This window comes from Gopherus evgoodei, unplaced genomic scaffold (assembly GCF_007399415.2).
Source record: "Gopherus evgoodei ecotype Sinaloan lineage unplaced genomic scaffold, rGopEvg1_v1.p scaffold_69_arrow_ctg1, whole genome shotgun sequence".
Taxonomy (NCBI): domain Eukaryota; kingdom Metazoa; phylum Chordata; order Testudines; family Testudinidae; genus Gopherus; species Gopherus evgoodei.
The window spans coordinates 100,773-119,996 of NW_022060090.1; the positions used below are offsets into that span (position 1 = coordinate 100,773).

Consider the following 19,224-nt stretch of genomic DNA (forward strand, 5'->3'; position numbering starts at 1 on the left):
TAAAAGGGAGATCCCTCCCCTCCCCTTCATTTATCACTGTATGGTTTGTGAGGTATCATTTGAAAAGACAAACTACTGAATATCCTCCTGTTAAAATGTGTAGCAACACTGTATGTAAAGTTATGAGATTTTACGGTATGATGTTACTGAAAAAGCTGCAACCCTAACCTTAAGTTCCTCAGAGACAGCAAAGCAAACAGCTGGTCAAATAGCCATTCTCCGCCAGGGGGAAGGTGTGAAGAAGACATTTACATTTCATCACAGGGATCATTTGAAGCTTGTATCTATGACAACCTGTCACCATGACTCAGGTGGGAACTGAAGTGGTTTCTAGTACAAAGGACTGAATTATAAAAAGAGGTGAGGAAAATGCATGAGACTCTCTCTCTCTCCCCTTTCCCTCTGCTCATGACAACTCCTGAAGAACTGAATGTGGGCAGCAGGGGCAGGTTAGGGGGAGTCCTGGCTGAAAGGAAAACCAGCCTGTTTCAGCAGATGGTGAGAGAAACATTTGTTTTAAACCCGTTTTAGCTTGTTAAGTTAAACATTAGTTTGTGTTTTATCTTGCATTTCTTTTGTAAACAATTCTGACTTTTATGCCTCATTACTTGTAGTCACTGAAAATCATTTTTTTCAATAGTTAATAATTTTGTTTCCTTTTTTTATCTAACCAGTGTGTTTGGATTAAAGTGTGTTGGAAACGCCATTTGGAATAAAAACGCTGGTGTATGGAATTTTCCACTGATGAAATAACATATTTCATATGAGCTCCCATTGTTCAGGAGTGTGCTGGACAGGGCAAGATGCACATTTCTGGGGGAAATCTGAGAGCAGAGAATTTTCTGGGGTTCTCCTGTGAGGTACTGTAATTTGTGAGTCACTGACTAGCAGCACTCAAAACTGTGTAGCTGGGAGTGAGTTACATGCTGGAGGCTGTGTGTGAACTGCCCAGGAGCAGCTGCTCTCACAGTAGAGCAGTGTAAGAGGCACCTCAGCTTGGGGAACTAAGGGGACACAGCTGTTCAACAGTCCAGCTTGTACTGTGCTTAATGTCAGAGACACTCAATTTCGAAGAGTCTCCTAAAATACACTGAAAGTAAATCCATGACCCAGAAATCGAAGTCTCCAGAGGGCAAGTCTCCCTGCTTCTTGCTGACAGAGGTCCAGAGACAAAGAGAGAGTCCTGGGGAAGCTGGGAACAGGAAGCATGGGCTGGTGGGGTTCAGTGGAGAAAGGGAACAGAAGGGCAGGGATATTACTGAATGCAGGATCTCAGCAGTGTTAGATGTCAGGATAACACATAGTGCAGCCAGTGGAAAACATAATCCCAAATATACATGCAGAATGATGGGGTCTAAATTAGTTATTTCCATTGATTTATATAAGGGCAATAAGATATTCTCTGTATTACTGTCTATCCCTTTTCAAATAATTCCTAACATCCTGTTTGCTTTTTTGACTTCCGCTGCACACTGCTGGATGTCTTCAGAGAACTATCCACAATGACAAAAAGATCTTTTTCCTGATTAGCCTAATTTTGCCCCCATCATATTGTATGTGCAGTTGGGGTTATTTTTTCCAATGTTCATTACTTGACATTTATACACATTCAATTTCACTTGCCATTTTGTTGCCCATGTACTTAGTTTTACGAGATTTTATTGAAGTTCTTCACAGTCTGCTGTGGTCTTAACTATCTTGAGCACTTTATCATCATCCGCAAACTTTGCCACCTCACTGTTTACCCCTTTCTCCAGATTATTTATGAATACGTTGAATAGGATTGGTCCGAGGACTGATTCTTGTGGAACACCACTAGTTACTCCTCTCCATTCTAAAAAGTTACCATTTATTCCTACGCTTTGTTCCCTGTCTTTTAACCAGTTCTCAATCCATGAAAAGATCTTCCCTCTTATCCCATGATAAATTCATTTATGTAAGAGCCTTTGGTGAAAGACCTTGTCAAAGGCTTCTGGAAATCTAAGTACACTATGTTCACTGGATCCCTCTTGTCCACATGTTTGTTGACCCCTTCAAAGAACTCTAATAGATTAGTAAGACATGATTTCCCTTTACAGAAACCATGTTGACTTTGGGGGAACGGACAGCTCTGTGGTTTGAGCATTGGCCTGCTAAACCCAGACTTGTGAGTTCAATCCTTGAGGGGGCCACTTAGGGATCTTTGGCAAAAATTGGTCCGCCTAGTAAAGGCAAGGGGCTGGACTCAATGACCTTTCAAGGTCCCTTCCACTTCTAGGAGATTGGTATATCTCCTATTATTTTCTTTTTCTTTTCTTGGTCCAACAATTTTTGTTCTTCTATGTTCCTGAAAATTTTATTCTTTACTATTGTTTCAACTAATTTGCCTGGTACAGACAGTAGACTTACTGGTCCATAATTGACAGGATCGCCTCTAGAACCCTTTTTAAATATTGGTGTTACATTAGCAATCTTCCAGTCATTGGGTACAGAAGCTGATTTAAAGGACAGGTTACAAACCATAGCTAATAGTTCCCCAATTTCACATTTGAGTTCCTTCAGAACTCTTGGGTAAATACCATCTGGTTCCGGTGACTTGTTTCAGTTAAGTTTATCAATTAGTTCCAAAACCTCCTCTAGTGACACTTCAATCTGTGGCAATTCCTCAAATTTGTCACTCACTAAAGGTTTGGGAATCTCACCAATATCCTCAGCCGTGAAGACTAAAGCAAAGAATGTATTTAGTTTTTCCGCAATGACTTTATTGTCTTTAAGGGCTACTTTTGTATCTCGATCATCCAGGGGTCCCACTGGTTGTTTAATAGGCTTCCTGCTTTTGATGTACTTAAACATTTTGTTATTACCTTCTGAGTTTTTGGCTGGCCCCTTCTTCACACTCCTCTCTGGCTTTTCTTATTACATTTTTACACTTAATTTGGCAGTGCTTATGCTCCCTTTTATATACCTCACCAGGATTTGACTTCCACTTTTTAAAAGAGGCCTTATCTCTCACTGCTTCTTTTACATGGTCGTTAAAGCACAGTGACTCTTTTTTAGTTCTTTTGCTGTGTTTAGTAATTTGCGAGATTCATTTAAGTTGAGCCTCTAATATTGTGTTTTTGAAAAGTGTCCAGGCAGCTTGCAGGGGTTTCCACTCTAGTCACTGTACCTTTTAATTTCTGTTTAACTAACCCCCTCGTTTTTGCATAGTTCCCCTTTCTGAAATTAAATGCCACAGTGTTGAGCTGTTCTTCCCACCACAGGAATGTTAAATGTTGTTATATTATGATCACTATTTCCAAGCAGTCCTGTTATAGTTACCTCATGGACTAGATCCTTCGCTCCACTCAGGACTAAACTGAGAGTTGCTTCTCCCCTTGTGGGTTCTTGTACCACCTGCTCCATGAAGCAGCCATTTAAAGTAGCCAGAAATTTTGTCTCTGCATTTTGTCCTGAGGTGACATGTACCCAGTCAATCTGAGGATAATTGAAATCTCCCGTTATTATGGAGTTCTTTATTTTGATAGCCTCTCTAATCTGCCTTCGCATTTCATCCTCACTATCACTGTCTTTGATAGGTGCTTGATAACAGATCCCTATTGTTATATTCTTATTAGAGCATGGAATTACAATCCAGAGAGATTCCATGGAACATGCCGTTTCATTTAAGATTTTTACTTCATTTGAGTCTACATTTTCTTTAACATACAGTGCCACTCCCTTCCCCACCCCCTGAGTATGACCTGCTCTGTCCTTCTGATATATTTTGTACTCTGGAACAATTGGGTCCCGTTGCTTGTCCTCAGTCCACCAGGTTTCTGTGACGCCTATTATGTCAATATCCTCCTTTAACATGAGGCTCTCTAATTCACCCATCTTATTATTTAGACTTCTAGCATTTGTGTACAAGGACTTTAAAAACTTGTCTCCGTTTATTTGTCTGCCCTTTTCTGATGTGTCAGATTCTTTTGTGTGTAAATGCTTCCTGTGTGATCTGGCCCCTACTTTATCCTCTTCCAGTCTCTCTTCCTGACTAAACTAGAAAAATCTCTGTCACTAGATTCTTCTCTAAGACAAGTCTCTCTCCCATCCACGAGCTCCTCTGCAGCCATTGGCTTTCCCCCATCTCTTAGTTTAAAAACTGCTCTGCAACCTTTTTAATGTTAAGTGCCAGCAGTCCGGTTCCACTTTGATTTAGGTGGAGCTCATCCTTCCTGTATAGGCTCCCCCATCCCCAAAGTTTCCCCAGTTCCTAATAAATCTAAACCCCTCCTCTCTACACCATCATCTCATCCACGCATTGAGACTCTGAAGCTCTGCCTGCCTACCTGGCCCTGTGCGTGGAACTGGAAGCATTTCTGAGAATGCCACCATAGAGGTCCCAGATATCTCTTTCTCGCAGACTAAATATGACCTCCAGGACGTCTCACTTACTGTTCCTTATGTCATTGGTGCCTACATGTACCACAACCAGTGGCTCCTCCTCAGCACTACACATAAATCTATCGAGATGCCTCGAGAAATCAGCAACCTTTGCACTAGGCAGGCAAATCACCATACAGTTGTCCTGGTCATCACAAACCCAACTATCCTTGTTTCTAATGATCAAATCTCCCATTACTAACAGCTGCCTTTTCTTAATGACTGGAGTTCCCTCCCCGGAGAGGTAACCTCAGTGCAAGAGGTTACCCCAACACCATCTGGAAGGAGGGTCCCAATTATGAGAAGCTTTCCCTCTGCTCCCATTGACTGCTCTCCTTCCTTGGGCCTTTCATCCTCCTCAACAGCGCAGTGGCTGTCTGGCTGGAGGTGGGAGAAATCTAGTGTCCAGAAAGCCTCACTGACATACTTCTCTGCCTCCCTTAGTGTCTCTAGTTCCACCACCCTGGCCTCCAAAACCTCCACGTGGTGTCTGAGGAACAGGAGCTCCTTGCACCGAATGCACACATATGCCACCCGCCCACAGGGCAGGTAATCATACATGCTACATTGAGAGCAATAAACAGGCTAGCCCCCACTCTGCTGCTGGGCTTCTGCCTGCATTCTCTCCTACAGCTACCTAGGTTAACAACAGGGGTTTTGTTTCAACCAAGAAGTTTGTATTCTAGCTTAAATGTTTTAAAGGCTGGCAAGAGAACCTCGCCCCCTTCCCACTCCCCTTCCAAACGCCCTCACAAAACTATCTGTTAGCAGCCCTGTTTGAAAAGCTCCCTGGTCACTTGCTCACTGCTTTACAAAGCACTTCCCTATCACATACCCCCCTATCCCCATCGCCTGCTGAGAGCCACTCAGGGTCAGGGGCTGGGAGCACCCCCATGACCCAGCCCACCGTCCCAGCCCCCAGCCCTGACTCCTGCACCCCCTCCCACATATGCAGCCCTCACACCCCATGCTCTGACTGTTGCGCCCCCGCCACATCCTCACCCCCACCCTGAGCACCAAATATGGGAGCTCCTGCACACACGCCCCCACATTGCCATCTGCATCCCTCGCACCAAATGGGAGCTGCCTCAGGTAAGCACTCCACACCCCAATCTCCTACCCGAACCCTGAGCCCCCTCCTGCATCCCAGCACCTGCACCTCAATCTCCAGCCTGCTCCTGCAGCCTAACTCCTTCCCAGACCCTGCACCCTGCACCCTGAACACCCTGCCCTCACTGACTCCTGCACCCCCACTCACACCTCCAGCCCTTACTCCTTCAGCCCTCACAAACACACCCGTTCCCTGCCTTCCCTGATTACTGCAACCACCCATACCCCCTGCCCCCGGACACACCCCCAGCCCTGACTCCTGCACCCCTTCCACACAGCCTCCTGCCCACCCTGACTCCTGCCCCCACCCCCACATCCCCATGTGCATTGCTCGCATGAAACAGGAGCTGTCCCAGGTAAGCGCTCCACACCCCAACCATCTGCCCCAGCCCTGAGCCCCCTCCCACACCTTAACTCCTGGCCAGACCCTGCACTCCAACTTTTTTAATATTTTTTTTTGATAAAGGGCTCTTATCCAAAGCGCTTTACAACAGTTAGCTAATGGTACAAACAGTATTTGGAAAGATCATTAGGTGGTGCACTGAGACACTCAGCAATTTTCAAGTGGTCTGTGGAAAACTCAGACAACAAAAACAATCAAGGAACCTCACTTTAGCCTCATTTACTTCCTATTTCTTATAGGAGGAGGAAGGAAAAGAAGAATGAAAAATGGGGGTGGGAGGGAAATGAGAGTATGTTATTTTTCTTGCCTGGGTCCCAAGGAGGGACCCCAAAAATGGAGCTGAGCACAAGGCCCCACTAACGCTAAATCAGCCACTGAGCTTCCTTCTCTGGATACCCCCAGCCAGCATTCAAGGACGCGGAGTGATAAGTAACCTGGATCAGCAGCTCTGACTCCAGCAGCCTGCTCGTTACACCTCAAGCATTATTGTGGTCTGGGTGGAGAAGGCTCAGGGTTTGAGAGGTCAGGGGTAGGAAGCTTCTGTTGATTATGCTGCACCTAACCTCAGTTTTACTTGAGCAAACAGGAGATATTTGACACTGCGATACGGCTCCTGTGCTCTGTTCCCAAAGTGTTCTGCAGCAGGGGAGGGTCTCTGGCAGCCTGTGTGTCACTGGCATATTGGGGTGATGCTGAAACAGGGCAGAGTAGAGGTGGCATTGGGGGCTGGCGTGAATCATCTTTCTTCTTTTCCTCTTCCAAGAACAGAGGGGACAGGAACCCTTACCCAGTGCAGTCACATTCTCATAGTTCTCCTGCATGACATCTCTGTAGAGGGCTCTCTGAGTGGGGTCCAGCAGAGCCCCCTCTTCCCTGGTGAAATACACAGCCACCTCCTCGAAGGTCACCGGCCCCTGAAAGAGCGAGAGTCCAACACTCAGTACCTGCTGCCCCACTCACAGCCCCCCTATACATGTGGGACAGGAGCCAAACAGAAACTCTGGGTGGATTGCAGTCAGAGTCCCACCCCCACCCTGCTCAGAGCATCCAGGAAACACCAGGGGGAGGGGACGAAGAGAGAGCCCCTCCTCACTCCCAGCAGAGCCATCACACACCTACTAGCCACAGACTGATTCAGGAGATGGAGCCCCTAGCAGGGTCCAGGGACAGCTCCCTGGTAGGAAGCCCAACACCCTCCCCATTCTGAAGAGCTGGATGTGAAGGGAGGGGAATCTCCCTTAAGCCTCACTGGTGGGTGCCCCCTTCATATCTCACAGCAGCCGCTGGTTAGGCAGGTCGGGCTCCAGCAGTGGGAGTCTGGTCAGTTTTCCCAGCTCCATGGAGCTGGGTTATTTTCTGCTCCACAAACTAGAGCATTTCCACCGCCGAACCTCCTGAGTCTGTTCCTAGAATCTAGGCAAATTATTAACTAACTCCCAGCAGGTTTAGCACACCCCTGTCCTCCTCCCTTTCTCCACCCTGTGCATTTTCTGCAAACCAGACTGTGCAAATCTTCCCATCTCCGGTGTATTTGCTGTCCCTCTCCTTCCTGGAGGAACCCACCAGCAACCCCCTGATAATACCTACCTGAACTGGCTCCTCTGCAGCCATTTCTCTCCCCTGTCCAATGAGAGGATGGGATGAACTGGAGAGAAACATGGACATTATTCCACAGCCTGGCAGGGTGAGAAGGGCAGTTGTGAAGCATTCAGAACAGGCTTTAATTCATTTCAAAGCATGATTCCCCCAGGCTCTTTCCCTGCAGACAGACACCCTAGAGTCTGCCATGCTGAGAAAGGCGTGATCTCTTTGTACAGTGTAGACCTTGCCCTTCCTGTCAGGCTAAGCCCACAGAGACATGTTTAACCTCCCTTCTCCCACCCCCCCATCCCATAACAGTCTCTGAACACAAGGTTAGAAAAAAGCAGAACCAAAGGAGTCACTGTGGGGGATTTCCTCAGACACTGACTCCACGGCAGCCACACCCCAGCAGGGGGAATATGGAGTCAGGAACTGGAATTTTCCTCTGTCTGATTCTCATCTTTTCTACAGGAAACTGACTCTATCCAGGGTGCAGCAATACATCTTTCTGGGCAGATTAGAGATCTGGAAATCTCACTCCAAACTTCTCTCTCTCATTGTCCCTTTCAATCTCTCTTTCTCCTTTTCCCATACCCTCTCCCTGTCCGTCTGGTAGGAAAGTCCCATTCCTGGGTAGTTTGCTCCCCCATGGCTGGATTTTATCCTGCAGTTGCTAATGGGACAAGAAATGAGGGGGGATCTGTTTGTGCACAGTCATTTTAAGGCCAGACCCCAGCATTTTCCTGTCGTTCCTTTCAGTTACTTGGAATGTCTGGATCAGAATTTAGTATTAACAGGGCCCAGGGGTGCCCTAGGGGGCTAGGACCAGCTGCAGAAAGTCATCCGCTGGGCCAGGCAGAGAAGAAGCTTTATTTAAGGTCACTTCCCAGCACAGAACCCTGCTGGGAGAGCAGCAGCTGCCAAGCCTGGTCTCCCAGATCACAATGGAGGCTGCAGCATCTGACCCAGGAAGCTGAACCCCAATATCCTGAGCAGAGAGGGACAGAGCATCTGAGCATCTTCTCTCCTTTAGCTCTCTGGGGAGAGCAGCTAATGAGAGCCCCTCCTCATAGAGAGAACTGCTAATATCATTTACACCGTTGTTCATCTGGAGCCACTCCTTGTCTTTCCATACACTGATTCTGGTCTCAATGAAACCAGATTTCAGAAAGAATTAGTCCAGAATGCTGTGGAAGAGACCATTGTATGGCAGTGCTGACCCCCTTCCCACCTCCCTCACCCCCCAGATAGAGAACAAGGACTGAGGGCACAAATTTTCCAAATGGAACCAAAAGTTCCTGCAGTTTTCAAAAGAGGAGAAAAGCAAAATCTGTGATTTCACACTCAGTGTTTGATAAGTGGACAGAAAGTTATCACAGTGACAGGGAACGTAACTGGGGAATGCCGGGCAGTACTTGGAGCCAGGACTCTGGCACAAGTTGATCAGAGAGAAGGACCATGGTTAGTAGAAGTTCCCACTGCCAGGGGCCCACCAGATATTCCCTGGCACACAGCCCCCAGAGTCCCTGGCCAGGGACCGCAGATACCCCTCAAAGCCCCACCAGCCAGGGAATCCCCACCAGACCATGACTGTCAGGTTGGGAATCCCAAAGGGTTCCCCCCACAAAAAGCCCCCAGCAGCCAGGGCCCCACCCACTGGGAACTCAGTCCCTCACTGCCTGCCTAGGACTCCCCCCCAGCAGGATCTGCCCTGCCATTTGTCTGAGACTCCCTCCTCCACCCAACAGGACCCCCTGATGCCTGTTGCTCACAGGTTCCATCCGCCGGCTCCTGCCAGCCAGGATTCTGGCTGCCGGACTCGCTCAGCCCGCTGCCGGTCTGGGGTCCCGGCCCTATCCACATGCAGTGGGTATCTACCTTCTCCCTGGTTCTGGCCCATTCTCTTCCTCTCTCTGCACTGAGTTGAGCGGGGGAGTGCATTGAGCACAGGCCTAGGGGTGAAGGGTCTGGGCAGGAGTTAGAATGAGGGAGGGGGCTTAGGGCTGGGGCAGGAGGTTTGGGTGTGGGGCACTTACCTGGGCAGCTCCCATTTGGTGCGACGGGTGCAGGTGGGACTGTGAGGGGGGTGCATGAGCTCCTGTTTTATGCTCATGGTGGGGGTGCAGGTGTGGGGGGTGCAAGAGTCAACAGCCAACTCTCCCATTAGCAGGTGGGAACCACTGATCCCCAAACATGAGGAGGCCTCTGGTTTTGATGGGTATTAAATATGTGGCTGGTCTCTTTCATCAGCAAACATTTTAACAGAGATAAGGGGGGGTGGAATGATTTTCAAAGGAGAGGGGAAAGATGATCACTGGGAAATTTAACCCCCTGCAAGCTCCAGGATGGAGAAGGACTCAGGGCAACAGGCTCCCTCCAAAGAAGGAGAAGTTGCTGGGACTGAGAAACATGGGGAACAGCCCCAAACATGAAAGGATTTTTAATTGACATTTGATAACAACATAGACATGAAAGAGAAAGGCTGGAAATCAGATGGATTTTATATCAGTTGTTGATAAGAGGTAAAATCTGAGTGTTTTACATCAATATTTGTTAAATTAATAGAGAGGCAATGGGCACCATTTGCAAACATTTTATATGCATGTTCAAGAATTGGAGAAAAGGTGTAAATCTGAGATTTTCTTTTTATGTTACAATTAGAGAGACAGGAAAATCTCAGGTCATATTCAATTAGAAACAAACAACTAGAGAGAAGTGGGGCAAATGTTTAGGTTATTTTATATGAATCTTTGAGATTTGCAAAGAAAATGTGTCAAACTGATTATTGTACATTTACTATACTATACTACACATTTACTGCTTCTCTTCCTCCAAGCAGAACCCACCACCCACTCCCTGAGAATCCCTTATCTGAGCCAGCTCCATTGCCTTCCCCCTGGGAGGAGGGGATGACTTGGGGCAAAATGTGGATGTTATTCTGTAGCCTGCCAGGGTGAGAAGGGCAATGTGAGAGAATTCAGACAGGGTTTCTCTCCTTTCCACATGTTGATTCCCCTCAGCATTGTTCCCTGGTCATGGACATTCTAGGTTCTGCCACGCTGGGAGGCACAGAGTGACCTTATCCCAGTACAGGCCAAGCCCCCTCCTACCAGGGTGTGACCCTCTGACACATGGTGAAACCCTCCCAGCAGCAGAGCCTCTCTGTTACACTTATCAAGTTTGCGGGTGATACCAAGCTGGGAGGGGTTGCAAGTACTTTGGAGGATAGAAATGATCTGGACAAACTGGAGAAATAGTCTGAAGTAAATAGGATGAAATTCAATAAAGAGAAATCCAAAGTACTGCACTTAGGAAGGAACAATCAGTTGCACACATACAAGACAGGAAATGACTGCCCAGGAAGGAGCACTGCAGAAATGGATCTGGGAGTCACAGTGGATTACAAGCTAAATATGAGTCAACAATGTTACGCTGTTGCAAAAAAACCAAGTATAATTCTGGGATGTATTAGCAGCAGTATTCTTTGCAAGACACGAGAAGTAATTCTTCCGCTCTACTCCGCACTGACTAGGCCTCAACTGGAGTAGTGTGTCCAGTTCTGGGGGCCACATTTCAGGAAAGATGTGGAAAAATTGGAGAAAGTGCAGAGAAGAGCAACAAAAATGATTAAAGGTCTAGAGAACATGACCTCTGAGGGAAGACTGAAAAAATTGTGTTTGTTTAGTCTGGAGAAGAGAAGACTGAGAGGGGACATAATCAGCTTTCAAGTACATAAAAGGTCATTTCAAGGAGGAGGGAGAAAAATTGCTCTTCTTAACCTCTGCAGACAGGACAAAAAGCTATGGGCTTAAATTGAAGCAAGGGAGGTTTAGGTTGGACGTTAGGAAAAACTCCCTAACTGTCAGGGTGGTTAAGCACTGGAATAAATTGCCTAGGGAGGTTGTGGAATCTCCATCATTGGGGATTCAGAAAGAAAAGGTTGAGAACCCCTGGAGTAAGGGACCATCTGTCATGAAGCTGAGCTCACCTGCGTGGTGAGATATATGGGATCACCCAAGGGGACTGTTTGCGATTCCATGTTAATGCTGTTACAGAGCCTGAAGCGTTTACACTGGACACTTGGTTGGTGAAATCTCCATACAGACCTCACACCCAATTTGGGGTTTGTGCCCTGCTTCTTACCAGTCTGCCTGAGGCTGGTGCTCATGCTCTCGAGTCACTGGAGACAGCGTTACAGAGAAACGGGCTGTGATTTCCCCACAGTCACTAAACAGGTCAGTGACAGAGCCAGGAACAGACTCTGTTAACTCCAGAGCCCCGTCACCTGCAGCTTGGAAAGGTCCCCAGAGCACACTGTATTAGGCTGCAGGAAGAGGTGTGCAGGGACTGCAGCTGAGCTGCTCTGCCAAGACAGCCTCTGCATCCATGGACAAACCAACTCGCTGGGGGGGTGTCCCCTGGGTCAGGAGAAGTCAGTGTCCAGCCCTGTGGGCTGTGCTCCTGGCTCACACCTCCAGCACTCACTGCTGCCCCTCCCTTACAAGCTGCACTGGTCAGCCGGCCTCAGTGAGGTCACTGCCCCTCCCACACTACCTCAAACCTTCAAACTGGGACACGTGCACTCTGATTGGTACTGGTGCATCTAGTGTAAATTCTGTCTGTACTAAGGGTTTGCACCAGTGCCTAAAACACCAGGGTGGCAGAGACCTTCAAAACAGCAGTACGGTGGTACTAGAACCTATTTCTAGATCAATTACAGACAGCCTGGGTGACCTTGGACATGTCAATGTTTCTCCTCCCAACTTTAGTCTCTTTACCCAGCTGCCCACTCACTGGGGTCTCCTCTCTCTCCACAGCTGCTCACCACTAAAATCTGTGTGGGTGTCACCAAGGCTAAGGTAGTTCAGCCCTGGAATAGTCTTACAGGGGGGCTGTGGAGTCTCTTTCCCTGGAAGTTTTTAAGAACAGGTAAGACAAACCTCTGTCAGAGATAATCTACATGTACTTTGTCCTGCCTTGGTAGAGAGAGCTGAACTTGATGACACTTGAGGTCCTGTCTAGCACTACATTTCTAGGATGCTATGCGATATATACGTATAAAAACACAACATACAGAATAAAACCCACCACAACATAATGTCAGGCAATTCAGGGGGGAAAAAAACAACACAGCCTACACTCCACAGCATAAAATGACAATACAAAGGAAAAGAAAGCAACACAATGCTAACTACGACATCCAGGACAAAAGCACACAATGGAAAATAGGTCAACTCAAACCAACACAGCACAGTCACCTAACAAGCTGAGGCAAAACAATGCACCATAAAACTGCTACATAACATGGTGCGATCACAGTTCCAAATGGCACCATTCAAAACAGCTCAGCGTAGAACAGGGCACAGCACAAAAGAGAATTATTTCGTTGTAGGCCTGGAAGGGAGCTTGAGAGGGCGTCTACTCCAGTCTCCTGGACTGAGGCAGAACCAAGTATCCTTAGACATTCCCAGACTGGTGTATCTCTAACCTGGTCTTAAAAACCTCCAGTGAAGGAAATTCCACAGTCTCCCTTGGAAGCCAATGCGAGGCAAACACAGGCCAGAACAACGCTGGACACACACACGCTCGGTTTATGGATAAGGGGAGAGGCAAGAACTGAAACAATCTGGGTTCAGTTCCCAGTTTTGCCCCAGATTCTCCATGAAAACTTGAGCAAATTACTTCAGCTCTCTGAGTTTCAGTTTCCCCATCTGTAAAATGGAGAGTCGCCTCCCACCATTGGCCTATTTAGCCTTTCAGCTTTTTGTGACAAGGTCTCTCTGTCCCTGTGGGCATGTCGACACTGCAGTCAGACATCGGTGGCTGGCCCGTGCCCGCTGACTTGGGCTCACACAGCTCAGGCTGTGGGGCTGTTTAATTGTGGTGTCCATGTTCCGGCTGGAGCTGCAGCCCAAGGTCTGGCACCCTCCCACCTCGCAGGGTCCTACAGCCTGGCTCTAGCCCAAGCCAGAACATCTACACTGCAATTAAACAGCCCCTTTGCCTGAGCCCTGTGGGCCTGAATCAGCTGGTATGGACCAGCTGGGGATTTTTGAAAGCAGGGTAGCGATATCCTTGGTGTCTTTTCCGCACCTGTCACAATGGGGACCCTGATCATGGTCAGTGTCTGTGCAGAGCCCTGCACAATAGGAAGCCTGATCTCAGTTGGGGACTCTGCAGCTCCCAGCATTACAGGATCCCTGATTTTGTTTAAGGCCCCTGCACCAACTGGCAAAATGTGGGGGCAGGATCTCTGTCAGGGTCTGTGCAGTGCACAGTACAGTACTGGGGTGTGATCTTCGTTATGGTCAGTGCAATGCCAGACCCAACGGGGACACAGATCTCAGACGAGGTCTCTGAAGTGCTCAGAACAATGAAGGCCGCAGATTGGCACAAAGGGGGCCATCATCTCGGTACAGGTGTCAGTTTTACCTGGCACAACAGTGGGGTCTGATCTCACCTGTGGTCTCTTCAGTGCCTGGCAAAGCAGGGCCCAGATTTCACTTGGGGTCTCTGCAGCAGATGTCAGAACAAAGCCACGCTCAGTACGATAAGAGCCCTGATCTCAGTCACACACCTGGAGAGAAAAGCAGGAAGATTGTTGAGAATTTGATATCAGTATTTCAGAACTGAGGAAAAAATGGGGCACAAAGTAAATATTTGCCAATATAAGGGACAAGCATCAACATGTGGGGAGATTTTATGTCACCATTCAACAGTTCAAGAGAAAAGAGGGGAAATTGGAGGGGATTATACAGGGATATTGAATCAACAACAGGATGGGACGGATTCTTCTTGCCTCACACTCACAGGGCCAGGAGGGAGCCCTGGGTGATGTCTTTTCACAGGGGAAAGGAGCGGGGCTGGAGTCAGAAGGTTGCTGGCTGTGGGGAGGGGCTGCCAATGGGGTCTGGGAATGTGACTAGCAGGTGATGGGGAGGGGGAAGTAGCTGGGACTGGGAAACCTGGGGCTGGGCCATCCCCATGGGGGACATTTGCTCCTCCCTCCCCTTCCTGTCCCTTCCCACGCCCTGTTGCCAGCAGAGAGGGGCCCCCCAAGCCCAGCGCAGCCCAGAGGTGTCCCTGTCTCAGGGCCCCCCCAGCCTCTGCCCAGTTCAGAAATCACTCGGGGGAACCATTTCCCACCCACACAAGGACAAATCCCTGCAGGTGAAAATGGGGGAAACACCCCAAACCTGAGATCTGAACTGGCCATTGGCGAAGGGCAGAGAAAATGGGGCACAATGGGGGGAGGGGAACAGGGAACTTCTCAGGGGTTTGGGGGAGGGGGGGTCACCCTGGGTGCTGCTCGTTGCTCTCTAGGGAGAAAGGGGGCAGGGCGGGAGAGGAGGGGGGTCCCCACGGGGGGGGCAGCGGTAAATCCGAGGGGATCTCAGCCCCCCCTTTCTCTCCCCGCTCCTCGGGGGTCACCTACTCTTCTCCCCCCCCCCCCCCGGCCATGTCCGGGCTGCACAGACATTTCCCCCCCGCCCGGCCCCACGGGGGGTTAAAGCGGGACTCTCCTCTTCCCCGATCTGCGCATGCCCAGAGCCCCCACGGCACAAACCCTTCCCCGGCCCCGGGAGAGGCTCCAACGGCCCCGCGCGAGCCAGGCAGAGCCGGAGCCGCCCGCGCGCGTTTGCAGCTCGGCTTCTTCTCTCCCACCCAACGTCACTTCCGGTCCAGGGAGAGTCAGGAACTACATCTCCCAGCCTGCCCCGGGGGCCGCTTCCGCGCTCTCCATCCCAGGGAAGGGAGGTCCCCGGGGCCAGCCTGACCCTCCCCCCACCGCTCATCCTTTCCCCGGCCCCGGCCCCGCCCCCTCTCCCAGCCGGTGCCTCTCAGAACCCCCCCGGCCTGTTCCCGGGGACCGCCAGAGCTGGGGGGGGGCTTGTGACCCCCACGTAATAACCGCCCCCCCCACCCCAGCCCTGACCCCTCCCGGCAGGAGCGTGTCCGCCCCACGCGTGTCTCGGCGCCCCCCTGTCCTCGGCCCCACCCCCGTGGCCCCAGTGACCGCTCCAGATTCCCGACTTTGGCTGCACTGAGCATGCGCAGATGAATTGAGCATGCGCAGTAAACTTTGCTGTCGCCGCTGCCCTCTCTCTGCCCTCACTTCTACTTACGATTTGCTGCCTCCTCTTTGGGGGGGGGGTTAAAAGCACCAAGGGGGGGCAAATCGCAGCGGGGGGGCTGCCAGGGTCTGAGCAGGGGGCAAAAATTTACTGGCCAGGGGGGCTCAAACTGCTGTAGGTAGCGGCGGGAGAGGGGCTGAAGGGGGAAAATCGTGGGGGGGGGTGGTAGCCGGGGTTAAGCCCGGGGGGGGGGGAGACGCTGCCAGACCCTGTGCGGGGACAAACCCCCCGTTTAGGGAGGGGAGGAGAGGGGGGGAACAGCGACCCCTGGGGATGAGCCGTCCCCTGTGCTCGCAAATCTGGGGGTGTCGGGGGCTGTGGGGGGGGGGCAGAGGCTGTTTTCGTTCTGCTCCCAGGACGCTGCATGTCAGCCCTGGAGCAGGGGGCGGGTTCCTGGGGCTGGGCACAGACCTCCCAATTCCTATATTGTCAAAGCTCAGGGTATGTCTACATCTACAATTTTGCAGCGCTGGTTGTTACAGCTGTATTAGTACAGCTGTATAGGGCCAGCGCTGCAGAGTGGCCACACTTACAGCAACCAGCGCTGCAAGTGGTGTTAGATGTGGCCACACTGCAGCGCTGTTGGGCGGCTTCAAGGGGGGTTCGGGGAACGCGAGAGCAAACCGGGGAAGGAGACCACCTTCGCCGCGGTTTGCTCTCGCGTTCCCCGAACCTCCCTGCAAACCGCAGGGAAGGAGACCTGCTTGCACGGGGGTTCGGGGAACGCGAGAGCAAACCGGGGAAGGAGACCAGCTTCGCCGTGGTTTGCTCTCGCGTTCCCCGAACCCCCCTGCAAACCACAGGGAAGGAGACCTGCTTGCACGGGGGTTCGGGGAACGCGAGAGCAAACCGGGGAAGGAGACCAGCTTCGCCGCGGTTTGCTCTCGCGTTCCCCGAACCCCCCTGCAAACCGCAGGGAAGGAGACCTGCTTGCTCGGGGATTCGGGGAACGCGAGAGCAAACCGCAGGGAAGGAGACCTGCTTGCTCGGGGATTCGGGGAACGCGAGAGCAAACCGCAGGGAAGGAGACCTGCTTGCACGGGGATTTCGGGGAACGCGAGAGCAAACCGGGGAAGGAGACCTGCTTGATTACCAGAGGCTTCCTCAGGTATGCTGGGATACCTGCTTATTCCACGGAGGTCAAGAAAAGCGCTGGTAAGTGTCTACACTTGATTACCAGCTCTGGATCACCAGCGCTGGATCCTCTACACCCGAGACAAAATGGGAGTACGGCCAGCGCTGCAAACAGGGAGTTGCAGCGCTGGTGATGCCCTGCAGATGTGTACACCTCCTAAGTTGCAGCGCTGTAACCCCCTCACCAGCGCTGCAACTTTGTGATGTAGACAAGCCCTCAGACACCGCAGCTCCTCTCTGTCTCACACAAGTGTTGCAGGGCTGTTATTGCTCCAGCCAGGAGGCTGAATGCAGTGAAATATTGTACAGATGCCCCCTCCCTCCCTCAAACTCTGCCTCTCACCTTTTGACTTTGTAAAAGTGTCTTGTGTCAGTTTCTATGTCTATATGAAATCACTGCAACTTCTTTCTCTTACACAACTTGCTGAGTTGCTAACTCCCTCCCAGAGCCCACGTGTCTGCACCCCCTGCTATACCCCAGGTCAGAGCCTGCACCCCTCACTCAAACACCCAGCCCAGTACAAGGGCACTGTTTACAACCCGGAGCTGCGAGACTGGCACTGTCCAGCCCAGCCCTGTGCTGCCATCCTGCTTCTTCCCCTTCGGTGTGGGCCCATGCTGCACCATGCTACCCCCCTGCCCAACACCCCTCTGGCTCCCTACGTCCAGTGCCACACCACCCAGAGACCCCTCCACACACTCCTGCCCAGCACCCCTCTGACTCCCTACGGCCAGTGCCACACCACCCAGAGACCCCCCCACACCCTGTCCAGCACCCCTCTGACTACCTACGCCCAGTACCACACCACCCAGAGACCCGTCCACACACTCCTGCTCAGCACCCCTCTGACAACCTATGCCCAGTGCCACACCATCCAGAGACCCCCACACACACACCCCTGCCCAGGACCCCTCTGACTACCTATGCCCAGTGCCACACCATCCAGAGACCCCCCCACACACACCCCTGCCCACCACCCCTCTGGCTCCCTACACCCAGTGCCATACCACCCAGAGACCCACACACACACACCCCTGCCCAGCATCCCTCTGACTACCTACGCCCAGTGCCACACCACCCAGAGACCCCCACAAACCCCCGTGCCCAGTGCCCTCCCAGACCACTTCCCCACCTACTCAGAACCACCCAACAGATCCTCTTACTGCCCAGTCACCCCCTAGCTGAAGACCCCCCACAGCCCTTCCACAACTGAGCCCCCCCACAGATCCCCTCACTGCTCCACCACCACAACTGCACAGTGCCCCGCACAGACACCCCACACTTCCCAGTGCCCCAACACACACAGATCTCCCCACGCCCCCACTGCCCAGCATCCCCCCAGACCCACTAGAGACCTACCCTCCCACATCCAGTGGTGAGCTGAAGCCGGTTCCCACAGCTCCAAGAACCGGTTGCTAAAATTAGACCTCCGTGGAGAACCGGTTGTTAAAGGGCCAGGAGGTGGGCAAAGAACTGCAGTCCGCAGGCTGGACCCAGGACCGGCGCTAGTGTTTTTAGCACCCTAGGCGCACGGCCATTTGGCCACCCTGCGCGCTGATCCGCGGCTCCACTGGAGCTGCCACAGGCATGCCTGTGTGAGGTCCATTGGAGCCTCGGGAGCAGCAGACTGTCCGCAGGCAGGTCCACCGGAGCCGCCTGCCACCCCACCCCCGGCAAAATGCCGCCCCCCAATAATCCTGGCACCCTAGACGATTACCTAGGCCACCTAAATGGAAGCGCCGGCCCTGGCTGGACCATCCTGTTACTCCCAGGATTCCCAGCTGGGGAGGCTGAGGCTCCCCTGGCCCTTGCCCCGTTTCCCCCCACTGCAGTGTGTTCAGACACCGACATCAGCTTGGCAGCTCAGATGAGCTTGAGAGTGTTGTCCTGCGGCCGCTTTTTGAGAGGCCTGGCAAGGTGGCGGGGGTATGTGTGTCCTGCTGCAAGCTCCAGGGCTGGCCAGAGGAGAGGGGAGGGGGCAAGCAGGGCAACTGGCCCGGGCCCTGGAGGGGCCCCCAGCCCCACCAGTATGTCTCCCCCAGCCCCAGCTCCCCACCTTTAAATCAGAACTTTTTATAGTGAACTGGTTGTTAAGATTTTGGCAGCTCATCACTGGCCACACCCTAACCCCCAGCCACAATAGCCAGCCCTGATGGGAGGTGACTGTGTCTGCCAGGCTGAGCTGGCAGCGCAGCCAGAGCTGGTCCTGGGGCAGGAAAACTCCGGCCCCTTGGGAGTGGTGCAATCAGCCGGGCTGGAGCATAGCCTACCCAGGCCAAGCTCCCTCAGGACCCAGTTCAGCCTCTCCCCACCCCCTACTGTCCCCTGTGACTGGCCGAGACTGGCCCAGCCTCTGCACCAGTCCCAGGTGGCTCTTCCCCCGGGAAGGCAGGTGGGGCCCCACAGGTCCCAGGCAGTGGAGACAGCTCAGAGCTGGAGCATTGCTGGGGAGCAGGGCA

General features: G+C 51.7%; 1 protein-coding gene and 1 long non-coding RNA gene across 2 annotated transcripts in view; one reads left to right on the plus strand and one right to left on the minus strand.

Annotated features, from left to right (window-relative positions):
* Positions 1-19,224, plus strand: part of LOC115643738 (zinc finger protein 660-like) — a 579,185-nt gene that overhangs the window by 78,200 nt on the left and 481,761 nt on the right. The gene's annotated exons all lie outside the window — the stretch shown is intronic.
* LOC115643739 lies at positions 6,788-15,175 on the minus strand. The gene is made up of 4 exons (XR_003998363.1): positions 15,063-15,175; positions 13,956-14,072; positions 7,502-7,590; positions 6,788-6,828 (listed from the first exon to the last, which is right to left on the minus strand). It is a non-coding gene; the product is annotated as an uncharacterized LOC115643739 (long non-coding RNA).